At 42.1% G+C, this 14,915-nt stretch overlaps 1 long non-coding RNA gene across 1 annotated transcript; it reads left to right on the top strand.

The window, feature by feature from the left end:
- On the top strand, positions 1-14,357 carry LOC143435361 (uncharacterized). Its single transcript, XR_013105598.1, has 3 exons — positions 1-612; positions 2,825-2,931; positions 13,612-14,357. It is a non-coding gene; the product is annotated as an uncharacterized LOC143435361 (long non-coding RNA).
- Positions 14,358-14,915: the final 558 nt, after the last annotated feature.

Here is a 14,915-nt window from a genome sequence, read left to right as displayed (position 1 = left end):
TCGCAGCGTATGGGAGTGCACGCCTGTAATCCTCGAACTCCGAAGGGTAGAGACAGGAATATAAAAAGTTCAAAGTCATTCTTGGATATATAAAGAATTTGAGGTCTGGGTTATGTGAGACCTTATCTTAAAAGGGTGGGGGATAAAGAAAATCAGAAGGTGGGGGCATAAATTGGCCTCAGGGAGCTGTCTAGTCTTTACCTACGATGACAGTTTGTGCTAACTTACTTACACTCGGGCAGCCTCTGAGGTTATGTAGTTTGTATCAGCTTAGCCTCAGGGATGAGGAGGCTTTCAATCAACCAAGCCTATGTGTCTCAATAAAAACCATGAACGCTAAAGCTCAGGTGAGCATTCCAGGTTGCCACACCCCACACATAGCACCATACACTGCTGTTCCACTTTTCGTTATTCTTATTGTATCGTTTCAGGTAATGATCAGTGGCCATGCATGAAATGGAATGGCTTTAGCTAAGTTCTCTCTCCTTCCAAGCAAAGTATCCAAATCCAGAGTGGTTTGGAAAACGGTTCGCTTGCAGAAGGTGTCAGAGACGCTGTCAGGACAGTCGTGGGGACTGTGCCTTTGAGCTCTTGCAGTTTGACTAACTTCAGGTATAGTAAGCATTCTCTTTGGCGCCTTTGTATGAATAATGTATTATATGTATATGAATGAATAATGAATATGGATAATATTATCGTTAATGGTCATGATAAATCTTACTGGTTTCCCTGCATTACAGATCTAGCGAGATCTGGAAACATACCACTGCCCGGTATCACCCAGTGAATAAACAGTGGAAGTAGAATTTAAACTCTGACAGACTGCTGCAGAACCTGTGTAGTTAATGAGAAAAGAAATGTAGCTTGGAAATATAAGGGATGGAAATTTCTTCGTAGGTAGATCCGGGGAGTGCTGGAGGTTCAGCACTGTCTCTTTTGCCCTTTAACTAGGGTTCTGTGTAATAACACATTTTTAGAATGAGACACTAAGCACAGAAATATCTTGCTTGCTGCAGGAGAGATTCAGTGGTATTAGCAGCATACACATTGTTTTTCCAAGGCCATTAAATGGACTGATTAATTTTACAAAGAAACCTTAGAGCTTGAAGAGAAGGGCCTCCTCGTAAACTCTTCCATTACTCGAGTAGCCAGACCCCCTGTCCCCCCCCACACACACACACACATTGTCTGCTAGCTCATAGCAAACTTGCTGTAAGATTCCAGTGGCCTGGGAAAATGCTTGAAAGGGGAGAGCAGCCCTGCACCTCTCTCCACTAATTGATAGTTGACAATAGTCCAAACCTAAATGGCATGGGCTTCAAAATTGCAAAACAATGTGGTGAAGTTGTCATGCCTGAAAGAAATTATATGAGGTAAGACCCATCCAATTATCACCATTTCTATTTTTCTTCCCTTTGTGAAATCCAAAGTGCTTCAGCCCGAGAGTTCTCAATTTAACAGACAGCGGGTTCCAAGACTTTGCAAGCTGTTTGATAATCGTTATAAACTTACTAGCTGAATCTGCATCGCAGAATAACATTACCAAATCCACACAAAAGCTTACAACGCAGATGCAAGCAAGGAGTGTGAATGGCCCAATGCAGTAGCCGGGTTCGGCTCTCTGAAAGTGTGCACTGACGTATTAACAAGACCCTCACCCAAGTTGAGGGTACCACACTTCTCCTGCCATGACCAGAATCCTGAGGTGAGCAATTCACCACAGGGGAGAAAATCACCAATGCCAAGAACACATGAAAACAAGAGAAATTCAAGCCCCCAGGCCCCTGGTGCCATTCCATTCTGCTCAACTGAGCCTAATGACTAAACAAATTCCTATACAGTTTTAGTCTAGGCCATTCTATGAGGTTCCTTGAGTAGCTCATATCTCACCTACAGAAACAATATGTATTTTTTAAAAAGCCATAATTCTGACGACTGTGCTTTGAGATGTTCTTTGCTCTGACCCCTACCGGAGTTTCTCAATCATTAAAGAACTTGATTGTAAAACACAATTGCATATTGTCCCAAAAGCCCGTTGTAAGGGGAAAAAAACCTAGGAATTAAAAAAAAATCAAGAAAGGAAGACAACTAACAATGTTTCCATGTTTCTCCATCTGTAAAATTAGAATAATTAAATGGAACAAGACCCATGTAAAGGGAATAAAGTCAATCCAATACCCGCAAACCTGCTCTGTCTCTCCAATAAGAAAGTGCCGCGAGACCTTCCGGAGACAGAGCAGGCAAAACGTTTTTTCAAGCAAGTCCCAGCTAAATGCGGTATCATAACCTCGGTTTATTTTCATTCTATGAGTTTTTGATTTCTGCATACTTTGAAGTTTGCCTCAAGGGAAAAAGTTGAATTGGGACTCTGTGACCAGAATCTTTGGCCTGGAAGGCTGGCGCCTACAGCTGTTTCTCATGCCAAGCTTTTGAGATTCCATTCCCATTCCAAATGCTGACAGGATCTTCCTTGCAAGTTCCTCTGAAAGAAATGAATGAGACAAAAATCCAACAGATTCCTGCCTTTTATTGGCCCTTAACGAGACTAATTAGCTTGGTGAATTAGCAGCGATGAGGGCAGAAGGCGGAGTGCATAGCGCCCCCCCCCGCCCCCACACACACACTCAGAGATAAAGGCGCACGTAATTGGGGGGTGGGGGGTGCGGGGAAGCACAGCCCAGGCACCAGGCAGGATGGATCATCCAGCCCCTGGAGCGGTCACTGGAACAAAGTGCCAAAAAGCTGCTGTCCTCCTCTGCCTAGTTCTACAGGAAATGTGGAGTTTTTGAACTTTGAGACAGAAAAAAATTATATTTCTTTCCAGAAAAGACTTAATAATGCCAAAACTAATGGGCAAGGGATGTTACATCATGGACACCTTTGGATCCAAAGAAAGGGAAAACTTTAAGCTCTTTCCAACTCCAAAAAGAGGTAAGAAAAAAAAATGATTGAAAACGGCAAATATCAATAAATGATGAAGGAGAGATCCAGATTAAACCGAGAAAAGTCCACATTTTCCAACAAGAAGTCTCAGCCCTATAAGAGCTACTGGCTAATGTGGCAAATATTTGTCTCTACTTTACGATCCAGGTATCCAGCTAACAGCCATACATCCACATTCATGCAGAATTTCAAAACCTCAATGCTCTGTATTAAATATAAATGAATATTAAAATTAATAACGTATAATGACCTCTGTACATACATGTTTGTGCACAGCTTTGCCAGAGAATGCAATGGAACAGGTATGTGCACAGAACAGATTTGCATTTAAGAAAAAGAATATTCTACAAATTATTAATATATTTCTATTTTACTTGAAGCTCTGAAATTGCAGTGCAAACCAGCTGCTGTTGTACCGGAAACACTACAACCAGCATAGCTGTTGGCAGGAATTTCTGTGATTTTTCAGAAAGGGTGCATAGTGCATGTTAAAGTTCTAAACTTAAACAGAGCTCAAAATCAGAAAAAAATTTCAGAATATTCAATATGTATATCTTTTTTTAAAGTTAGGCTCTAGACTTAGATACTATAAATGGGATATATTTTTAAATTGACATGAATGTTCAGTGGGATATGAAGTCAGCGTGGGGACTCGTGCACGTTGCTGGGTGGGACTCCTGGTGTGTGCCTAGACAAGGCCAGTGCCTCATCCCAGACTCTCCCTCACTCGCTTCCATGCCACATCATTGGGACAGCTAGAAATGGCTTCCTGGAAAACTGTAGCACCCTCCGAAGACAGGAGACTCCACTCACAGATTGCACTCTAGACTCTATTTCCCTCCCACCCCAAACTCAGAGAGGAATTTGAAGTCAGTCCCAAGGCACAGAATCTGTATCTTATGTGGGATGTAGTACAATGGTCTCAAGGTCACAAATAAACTTCCTTTTCTGCACTTCTTTACTTTTGACTGAATTGTACTTGTTCTAAAGTAAAATTCTAAAAGTGCACACAGAAATACAGACATGTGTACACCACGCACCCACATACTAGAACAAATAAAATTGTTTAAAACGAAATAAGAAAGACAATGGGATAAGCAAGGAGGAGTGGGATTTAGAAATAAGTTAGTGGTGTTGATGGGTGTTCATGAACATAAGAAAATAAAGTGTTACTGAGAAACTAAGGAGCAGAAGAAAGGAGATGGGTTGGAGGCAGGGAGTAATTCTTCCACAGGCTATTGAGAAGCCATGGCCATAGACACACAGTGGACAGTGCAGCATGTGACACGCAAGCCATTTCCATGAACGGCACCAACAGGTCTTGGAACTGACAGCCACATGCCTACTTTTTTTTTCTAACCTGGGAATGGGGGTTTTCACGGACTGTTATGAGTAATCACAGTTGTAAGGAAATATGCATAAGCCTAGAAGTACAATGTGCAATTATAACTGCAGAAATAAAGTAGCCAACAACTACGAAGATAGGTGTGTGTTATGACAATTCGTACATGTATGTGTGACTATATGCGTGTTCACGTTCATATGAACGTATCTGTAAGCTAGAAGAGGGTGTTGGGTGCCTCTGGTGAGAGGCAGTTGTGAGCTGTCTACCATGGGTGCTCTCCAAAGGTAGTAAGTATGCTTCCTTACCAGATGAGCCACGTCTCTAGGCCCTCACAAAATCTTTTAAAAACTGAGAATTTTTGTTGTTATTGTTGTTTTGTTGTTGCTTTGCTTTGTTTTTTAAGTTAAATGATGAAGGACATTTTTTTCTACGGAAGGTTTACTCAATCCATATGCCCAGTTCTGTGTTGTAATCCTTGGTGTCAAACACATTGACCTTAATCATTTTCAGAAAGAGATCACCCAGTTCGGGTATTTCCAGACCTTTTACAGACAGAAGTCAAATGTTCCATTGTTATACTTAACTCCCCACCTCCCCCCACTGTTATTTTTTTTTTAACAAAGTCTTAATCATTCCATTTTGCCAATTAAGACTTGAGATTCAGATGCTGGTGTGAAAGCCTACTAGCTCAGAGAGGCAGAGAAAGCACCCAGCTGACCTTTCTCTTTAGCTAACATGCCACCAAGACTGTCCCTCTCTCAAATGTCTCAAAAAACCTCCTTCAAACCAAATCCCTCCCTTCTGCTTCCTGTGCGTCTCTCTATCCATCCTCCTGTCTCTCTCCTATTCTCTACGGCTTTTTTCCCCCTTATTGATCCTCTGTTCACTTCCTGTCAAGTCGTTGCCTACTCCACCTCCTGACCTATGGTTGACTTTATTTAATCCTGTTTACAATATTCAAGCAGAAAGCTCTTGGATTAAAGCTGTGTGCTAAGGCTGACTCACACTACGACTATAAACAGGTTTTTCCAGTAAATAACACAGTCTCGGGTTCATGATGTGACAAAATACCCTGCAGCACCACCCCCACACACAGCTTTGACAATCACATTTGATTACTATTTAATTAGTAGGACATCAAGCACAGAGGAATTTTTTCAGTAGAAGGGGTGAGGTGAGAGGCGCTGGACCATCAAGGACAGTTAGGAGCAGTCGCAGCCTTTATTCCTTGGACTGGGAACATCTCAGCTCCTGGGACCTAGTCAGTACCTCCAATCACAGTAGAGATGTTGCCTTTGGGAACTTAGAATCAACGCTCAGAACTCTCCCCGCTCCAAAAACCCCTGCAACATCTTCACAGACAGATGAAATCAATCCCCAGGACCTGTAAATGATAACTGTAAAAAATTCTAGACTTTTATTCCTACCTTGGCCCTCTTTGACTTTTTAGTCGCCATCCCTACCCCATTAAAATTTAAGTTACATAACCACCACATAGAGGATTAGATCTTGACATGAACTCTGACCCTCTGTACTTCTGGTGTGTGGAGCCCCATGCTGTGTGTGCATTCTAATCTATAATCTTCTAGTCTTCATAAGTGTCCCGGGGTGGGTTCTGAGGGTGGGGAACTGTCATCATGCTTATTTTGCAGATGAGGGATTTACAAAGAGATACTCATGAAATTTGTAGCAAACAACTCAACAGTGGCAACCTGTGGTACAGCAAGCCGTGGCCTGTGTTCTATGTGGTACCTAGCGAATCTTTGGTGAGAAAGGATGCACTCTAAGTGATGTGTGAGCATCAATATAAAAATGAACTGTCACAGTCTCTCTCCCAAAGCTAGTTCTATTGTCTTGTGTGAGAAGGTACCACCCTTGTCATCCTTGGTAGCAAACACTGCCTTTCCCTGAAAATGCCCCACAAATGTTATTAATGCTACTTTGTGGTTGGAAATTCCTAATGTGTGGCAAGTTAAGAATCACTTCAAATTCAAAATATTGGCTGAGGAGGAAGAACAGTAAAAGGAAACAATTCCATGTCTACAGTGCAATGCAAGCATTGAAAAGGCGATTTATTTTTAAAAGGCAGACTGAATGGATTTCAAGATGCAGCAACGAGATGCAGCAACGAGTGTTAAATTAGGCTTTTTATATCTTGAATAAAGGAAGTTGCACAGTGACCAAATACAATTTTGTTCAAATTTTCCTCTTTTATATTGGCATTTGTTTCAAAATAGCCAGTTATTTATCTTTTAGCTGCCTCCTGAAATTAAATAAATTGATTTTAAAAGAGAAGATCTTATTAATTTTTTAAAATTAAAATGCAGCTCCATTGGTTTCCCCTTTGCTGATATCCTCCAGTCCCTCCCATGTACAACCTTTCTCTCAATCCCCTGTTCTCTCTCAGATTCATGGCCTAAAAGAGAGGTTTTTAGTAAGATATTTCTGTTTCAGCATCTCCTCCCACAGTGTGTGTCCTTGTGAACTCCAAGACCTAAAATGTAATTTTGGGGTGGTGTGTCTTTAGGACCAGGAGAAATGGCAGTCATAGAAGTAATGGGGTCAGCAGAGGGCCAAATAGTGTTTCCCGAATTAGCAAGTAAAAAAAGAATGTGGCCCATTAACCGTGTGACACAGACTCCACATTTGACTGCTGAGTAGAGGTACTGAGTAGTCTCTGGAAGCTGATTCATCTTCAACAGTGAACTCTTCAGGAACATCCCTCCACCTCCCTGGTCATCTGTGGGCACAGCAGTGGCGCTCCCATGCATTCAGCACCTTCGGAGCTCTGTGCTTTGGGTACGTGGTGTCATCTCCACAGAGCCTTGTGGGGACACTGATTTCCTTACGATTCACTGTAGGGAAAGAATACCGATTTTAGCTGGGTCCCAGATGGAGCATAAGGAATTGGCTTTTGTAAAATTATCAGAAAGACAATAGAGATAGCTTTTGGGAGAGAAACGGCGACAATTTATTTTTGATTGATGCTCATGCATAAGTTGTGGCATATCTTTTCTCATCAAAGAATCACTAGGTACTAAATGGGATCTAGACCTCATCTCTGAGAAAGCTGCCACCTTCAAGGTTGACTGTAGACACAAAGGCATAACTTTCGCTTCAAAGGAATTAATCAAGAGTCTTATCTGAGATAAATATGAGTGTCCGTGGCCCAGGAACATAGCTTCCAGCAACTGCAAATACAGCATTCAAGGATGGTGACAGTATCGTGACGTTTTTATAGTTAGCAAACAAAACAAAGCCATAAATCAATGCACTTCTCAACAATGGTGAGAATACCATGTAGTTGGTTAAAGGAAATCTGGAGAGTGCTTGCTATAGGTTTCAGATGGCGTCCTACGACATTCTTAGCCTTTGGGATGGTGCAAGCTAATGGGCTATGGACTGGCCGGTTTTGTGTGTCTACTTGACCCAAGCTGAGTTATCACAGAAAAGGGATCCTCCTTTGAAGAAATGCCTCCATGAGATCCAGCTGTAAGGCATTTTCTCAGTTAGTGATCAAGGGTGGAAGGGCCCATTGTGGGTGGTGCCATCCCTGGCATGGTAGTCCTGGATTCCATATGAAAGCAAGCTGAGCAAGGCAGGGGAAGCAAACCAGTAAGTAACCTACCTCCATAGCCTCCATACCCTGTGAGAGTTCCTGTCCTGACTTCCATTGGTGATGAACAGCAATGTGGAAGTGTAAGCTGAATAAACCCTTTCCTCCCCAACTTGCTTCTTGTTCATGGTATTTTATGCATGAATAGAAACCCTGACTAAGACAGGCTATAAATAACATCCCCATAAGTTGCATGTTATAGGCCCCAGATGTTAGGTCAGCTACAGAGGTAGACAATAAATGGCTGCTGAGTAGCTACAGATAACCCATAATAATTTGGCTGTGGATCTGAAACATTGCATGTCTCCATAATGAGGAAGTTCTAATCAGTGAATCAGCTTGCAGACTCTTATCACAGGTGAGGCTCTTCTCAACTCTCGGAGCTTCATTTCATAGTCACCAGAGATATTAAATTAAAAAAAAAAAAAATCACAAGACAAGGAATCCTGATTCAAGAATCTGCTGCTGACACTGCCTTTGGCCCTCAGGAAACTATCCAAGGATGCCAGAATCCTACTGCAGTTTAGACCTCACCCCTCAGACTCTATCTTGTCAGCAGAAAAACAACCCAGTGAAGCAAAACAATGGCTTCCTCATATCTGCCTTCCAGATTTCAAACAAATTCATCAAAACGACAGAATCAAAATCTAGCCAATTCCAGCTGACTTTGAGAAAGGCATATTTTCGTTTCCAGGCTTCTGTTGGAGAGGGCTCCTGGAGAATAAGAGAATAAAGGCTAAGCGAGGAAAGCCACGTGAGTTAGGGAGTACAGTTTTGGCCCTCAAGAATCCCCCAACATTTGATAAATGAGCAAACTGAGGCACAAAGTAAAGAGTCGGGGTCACAGCCCTCTGCTCCTCAGCCTGGCTCTTCACCAGGAGCTTCAGATGCCCCACAGGAGTCCAGGGACAGTTCCATGTACCAGAGGCTGAATGGAACTTCTGATAAGATTGTTTCATGGAAATTCTGATAAGATTGTTTGCCAAGTGTGAAAATTTCCTATGCCGATGATGTTGTTGACGACGATGATGATGATGACGACGACGATGATGATGATGGTGATGATGATGATGATAATGATGATGATGATGATGTCGGCGATTTCCCAACAAGTCTTGGGATGTAGATCAGTGCTAGAATGCTTGCCTAAAATGTACAAGTTCCTAAGGCTGAGAGAGAAAGAAACTGGGAAAGAGGATAAGCTGTGATACTTAACGGAACCTTAACTTTTACAACACCAAACAAAAATTCACTTATTGCAGGGGAGCTAACAAAGCTCTTGAATGTTACCTTTTGGGAATCTCTGGGCCTTTAATTCAGATACTCATAGATGTTGTTGAAGTAGAATATTCAGGGATCAAACACGGGACAAATTCTCGTTAATCGCTAAATAATTCAACCCCCAAATCTCAGAATGCGTTGCTAAAGAGTCACAAGGAGACTCTTTCAGAGACAGTGTAACTAAACCTCCAGAAACAATGAGGGAAAAAGTTCTACCTGTTAGTCCAAAGCTTGTGTTAGTAACAGCGTCAATTGGTACAAGCTCATTTTCTTACCTCCTGGACACCCCTTGATGCAGCTTGAGACGTTGGAGTTTTGCCAATGGCATTGGGTAGCTGTGGTACACACTACCTATAGGCCGAGTCTGTCCTGTGATGACCGAACTATTTATTGTCAATTGTGAAATCACTATGTAGCAGAAGCCCTGGCTTCTCCTGAACAACTGCCAACCACATGTGCCTATATAATGTGAAAGCAACTTATTTTCACCTTTTCACTGACCTAAGACATTGTGGTCAGGGACTATTTGGTCAAAGAAGCTAGATGACTGGGCCGTAGGTCATAAGTTTTTCTCTAAGGTAAAGAGGTAGGTAGCCTATGAGCAGAGGGAGGCCAAGAGGATTTATAGAGGAGTATGGAAGAGGTGTTACTTTTAGAAGCCTCCGGGTCATGGCTTCTTACCCACCTTTGTATCAGCTGGAGTCCAGTTCTCAACGTTCACTGAATTTGCTGCTCCCAATGCTTGGCTTCTGGCTCTCAGGGTCAGGGCAGAGGATCTGAACAGTATGCAGAGAGAGGAAAGAACTAAAATGGAATAGAGGAAAAGGAATTCACCCATAATCCCTTGCCTTTAAACTCCTTGTGAAGTCCCAACTACCAGGACCTACGAAATAGCTCAGTGAATACCAGCATTTGTGCGTTCATGACACATGAAGGTCAGTGTCCACATCCTCCCTCAAATGCAATATGCAACAGCACACAATTCTGCATAGAGACAAAAGGTAAGACAGATTTACCTGAAAGTTCATAGCCAACTAGTCTGGAGTATATAACACAGCAGTTGAAAGCACAAGACTGACCCTGCCTCCCCTGTGGAAGGTGAAAACAACTCCTGAAAGTTGTTCTCTGACCTCCATACATATAACTCCTCAGACTCCCCACACACAGGAAGAATGACCAAATAGGCAAATGTTAAAGGAAAGTTGCCCATCTGGGAGACAGATGTTCCCCTTGTGTTCACTGAAGTCACACTGCTGGGATCTGTTCTCCTGCACCTAGGGTGGGAACCAGCCCCAGGGGAAGAGGGAACCAGCGAGAACTAAAAACTTGGTCTTCTAGGATCATTGGTGCTCAAGAGACAGGGCTCAGAGACGAACTTCTTCCTTTTTGCACCATGAACACAGGAACAAGCTAACCCAGATTGTAGTTCCTTAAGAAGAGAATTTTAGCTTCTGGACTCAGTGGACACTGCATACAGATGATGCATATACAGACAGAGTCACATAAGCAAAAATTATTTTAATTTTTTAAAACTTTATTTTATACGTATGGGTGTTCTGCCTGCATGTCTATCTGTTTATCACAAGAGTGACTGGTGCCTTCAGAGGCCAGAAGAGGCTTTCAGAAACCCTGGAACTGGATTTACAAATGTCTGTGATGTGCCAGGGTGCTGGGAATCAAACCTGGGTCCTCTGGAAGAGTAGCCAATGTCTTAATCAATGAGCCATCTCTCTAGACCCAAATAAAAGTCAATTTAAAAATTATAAAAAGAAGGTGCTGAAGTGCCTTAAGACGCCATTTCTATTTGATAATGTGTAGCCATGGGTTTCTCTCTCATGCCCCAGTTCCCAATTAATGACTTGGAGGCTATTTATGTATTAACAAATGCCTAAGCCATAAGCTTGGGCTTGTTCCCCAACTAGCTCAAAACTTATATAACCAATTTATTATGTTCTGTGTGCGTCACATGATTAGTTACCTCTTTTCAATTTCATAAGTCCATCTCCTCCAAGTCCAGGGCAAAATTTCCCTGTGCCTGCCTCTTTCCCAGAATTACTAGCTCTTCCTGCAGGCTGTCCACCTTCTAACCCTGGCTCAGTTCCTTGGCCTTCAGCTTCTTATTCGTAGGTGATGCAGTGCATGAGAGATTCTTTCTACAATAGTGAGTGTGCTCATTGCAGATCACTCTTGGCCTATTCTTGAAGCTGAATGTCCCCAGGAAATCTTACCCTACTGCTCTGAAAATCAGACTTTGTTATGTTATATAACTGAAAGCAATAAAGCTAAGCACCTGTTCTATTTTTGTGCAGTTTGAAAACGGGGCACCCAACCTCACATCTCATCTAAGGCCCCTCAGTGACCTCGACATTGATGGCAGGAAACTGTGTATCTATTTTATTACATCACAAGACCTAGTAGAATTGGGACTTTTAACTTAAGGCTATATGAACCTACTAAAATGATGAGTCTGTTTTTTTTTATAAAAATTATATCTGTTAGGTACAATAATCAGTTATCACAAAGGAATAATAGATAATATCACAAAGGATAACAGATAATAATAGAAGTTATTTCATGTTTTTTTGGAAATTCTGAGTGACATTTTAATGTCTTTGATTACATTAAGTGAGATAGATTAATCACCCTATAAGACTTTCATAAAGAGGGAAACATTAAGAAATAATTTCATTGTTGGAAACTTATTCGTTTTTGTTTTGGGGGGGGGTTGTTTTTGTTTTTCTTGTTTTTCGAGACAGGGTTTCTCTGTGTAGTTCTGGCTGTCCTGGAACTCACTCTGTAGACCAGGCAAAAGTTATTGATGGATCTTAACAATCCAGCCAATAAAGGAGACAGGGCTCCCAATGGTTCTTAAATGCTTTAACCTCCCTTGTAGTTCACCACCCACCAGAGGTAGTGGAAAAGAAAGGATATGGGGAAGGGGGAAGTGGACCTGTTTAGAAATAGTTCTTTGGAGCAACTCCTGTCTGTGTTATCTGGAAATCAGCAGCTCAGTTTTCAGATTAGCAGTGGCAGCTTGATCCACTTTCAAACACATTCAGAGAGTCAGGATGGCAAACAGGAATCAGCAGCAGTGGCCCTACCTAGCAGAAACAGTCAGGTCTCAGCCTTAGCTCGAGTCAGCAAGAGGGACCAAAAGGAATGCCAGGAGAAGTTCTCCACTGTGCATCTCTCTCAGGGAAGCAAAGATCATTGAAGACAGGAAACTCACAAGTGTTACACACCTAGTTCTATAAAAAAGCCACACTCCACCTCCATTACTGTCCATTGAGTCCTCTTTATACCCTCCAAATATCATGTGTCCTCCATGGGCATCTGTCTCAGCTGACATCACTCTGCCAATCAGCTGGAGTTGGCAGAATCGGTAAGAAACTGTAGCACACCACCAGAAGTTTTTTTGGTACGTTTCTCTCTGTGGAGAATGTGAAAGGGAAAAATACTATTTCTACCAAGAAAGCAGAACTAAATGTGAGATTTTAGGTCTTCACTGCCCCAGGATACATTCTACATTCCAGAAGGGGTACACTATCCCTGAGTGAGAGGACACTTGCTGGATTAACATTCAGGAGAGGAAGGGAGAGGCTGATTAACATTCCTCAGACATCAGAGAAGAGAACCCACCTGCGGGTGGGGAAGGCCCAAAGCACAGATGGTTGGACAAAGTTACATTCTTTCAGAAAGATGAGTGTACAAGATGTTTCCACATGACTCTGACTAGGTTCTGGGTTGCAACATTTTTGGGATTTTTCACTATTTTTATGTTATGTTTCCTTAGTTACCCCCTCTAGGTTTGTGGTTTTCCTCTATAGAAGATCTTCTCTCACCAGGCTGAATGGTCAATCGCTCTACTCCTGCATGAGTTATGGATTGACCATCAGTGGTTGATCTCGAAATACACCTCTTGCTGATTGCATCTAGATCGGTGTCTTGTGAGTTATTGGGTGGCCATGACATCCTGAGACTTGAGTAAGGGACTCCTCTCTCGGGGATCTTTCAAATGTAGCCCAACTACTCAATGTAAGGCAGACCAATAATATGTGTGTTGTTAGCAAGGAATCCTTCATCAGGTGTCTATAAAGAAGATCGTCATTTATGGCCATCTACATGGTCTATGCACAGGAAAATATAACCAGGGATTACAATGATTGGCTTGTTTCTTTAACAGTCCAAAGGATAACACTCCCTAGACATTAGGCTTAAACCCATGTGACATGTTATGTAGATAACCAATTCTCAATAATTTCATCTTGGTAAGGAAAATGCTTCCAAGATGTAGGACATTATGACACCGGCTCAGTCTGACATAGCACCACATAAGAGGGTCACTATTTTTTTCTAGTCTAAAAACAACAAAAACAAAAAACTCAAACAAACAAATGATGGTTAATTCTCTTCTCTCCCTCCCTAGAAATATCTGGAAGGGACCTTACACTGAGATCTGGACACTTCAACAGTTATCAAATTTCCTGAAAGCAGATCCCGAGTTCATCCTAGGCCTCTTGAGTCTAGTCTTGGAAGATAAAGGAATAAAGCTAGGAGGATTCTTTTGTGAGCCCATCAAAGGATTCCAGTGGACTTTGATTTTGGCATTTAAAAATATTCTGTGTGGCTTCTTCTGACTCTCTGCCTAGGACGTATGATACGAATAACTCTTGCCTGTGCTTTAATTCTCCTTCGTGTCTCAATCTAGGCATGAGGCATCAGCGAAAGACTGCTATGTCTCCCTACACTTTGCTATTACACAAAGGTAACTGCTGATAACACTTTCAGGGCCTCCTAGATAGCTCCACTGTAGGGGTACCCCAATTGTCACACCTGATGACCCCACTCAGCTCAAAAAAGCCAGGTTAATTAATGCATCAATTCCCTAATTAGTAGTTATTTCCTATGCAAAAGATGGAGAAATGACAAGAATAGGAGAGAGAACTAGTTACACAGGCGTAGGGATGAGACCAAAAAGCAACAGTTTCAGAAATGTCCCTGGTTTTTGAACCAGAAATGCCAGGAGGGAGCTCTGGCTTCTTATTTTCTCCTAAAGAATCATCTTTCCCGGAAGCTGTTTGTGAGGTTTCGAACTTAACACTCTAGCTTTGGGACTGGGCCTCAGATTTTCATGATGAAAATCTGGACTGTATGTATGTATGTATGTATGTATGTATGGACTGTACATACTTTCCAATTTTAGTTCATTTCCTAAATGATTTTTTTAAAGTAAAATCTTCAAAACAAGGATGTTACGGTAGCCTTGGATAGGTGCTGCAGGGCCCATTCTAAAAAGCTTTGGGGGCGGGGGCCCTAGTGGGAACACATAACATTCCAAACTACACAAAAACATAACAGTTAATCCATTTGTGCTGGGCATTCGCCTGGACAACAGACCACCCCTCAGGAAGGTGAGCCAACCTTAAAACACTCTAAAGACAAAGGTGGAATAACGTTAGATAGTGTACTTTTCTTCACAGGAATTCCCTACCTGGCTCAACTTTTTATAGCTTTGTAAATTTGTACTCTTTAGTGAATTAGTCAGAGAAGTATAACTTTTCCTTTTCTTCCTCCTCCCCTCCCTCTCTCTCCTAAGCATTCTTTCCCTAACACTTGGGAATTCCTTACTCTTTCCCTAAGTTCCTCTCCCAACCTTGTCCACCCTGTGGCCGACCTCCATGGCTCAGCTTAACTAAAACAACATGGCTTCTGTCTCCCTTCTTGAGGCAG

This window comes from Arvicanthis niloticus, chromosome 21 (assembly GCF_011762505.2).
Source record: "Arvicanthis niloticus isolate mArvNil1 chromosome 21, mArvNil1.pat.X, whole genome shotgun sequence".
Taxonomy (NCBI): Eukaryota; Metazoa; Chordata; class Mammalia; order Rodentia; family Muridae; genus Arvicanthis; species Arvicanthis niloticus.
The sequence above is the reverse complement of the archived record's forward strand: the minus strand, read 5'-3'. Positions and strand labels throughout refer to the sequence as shown.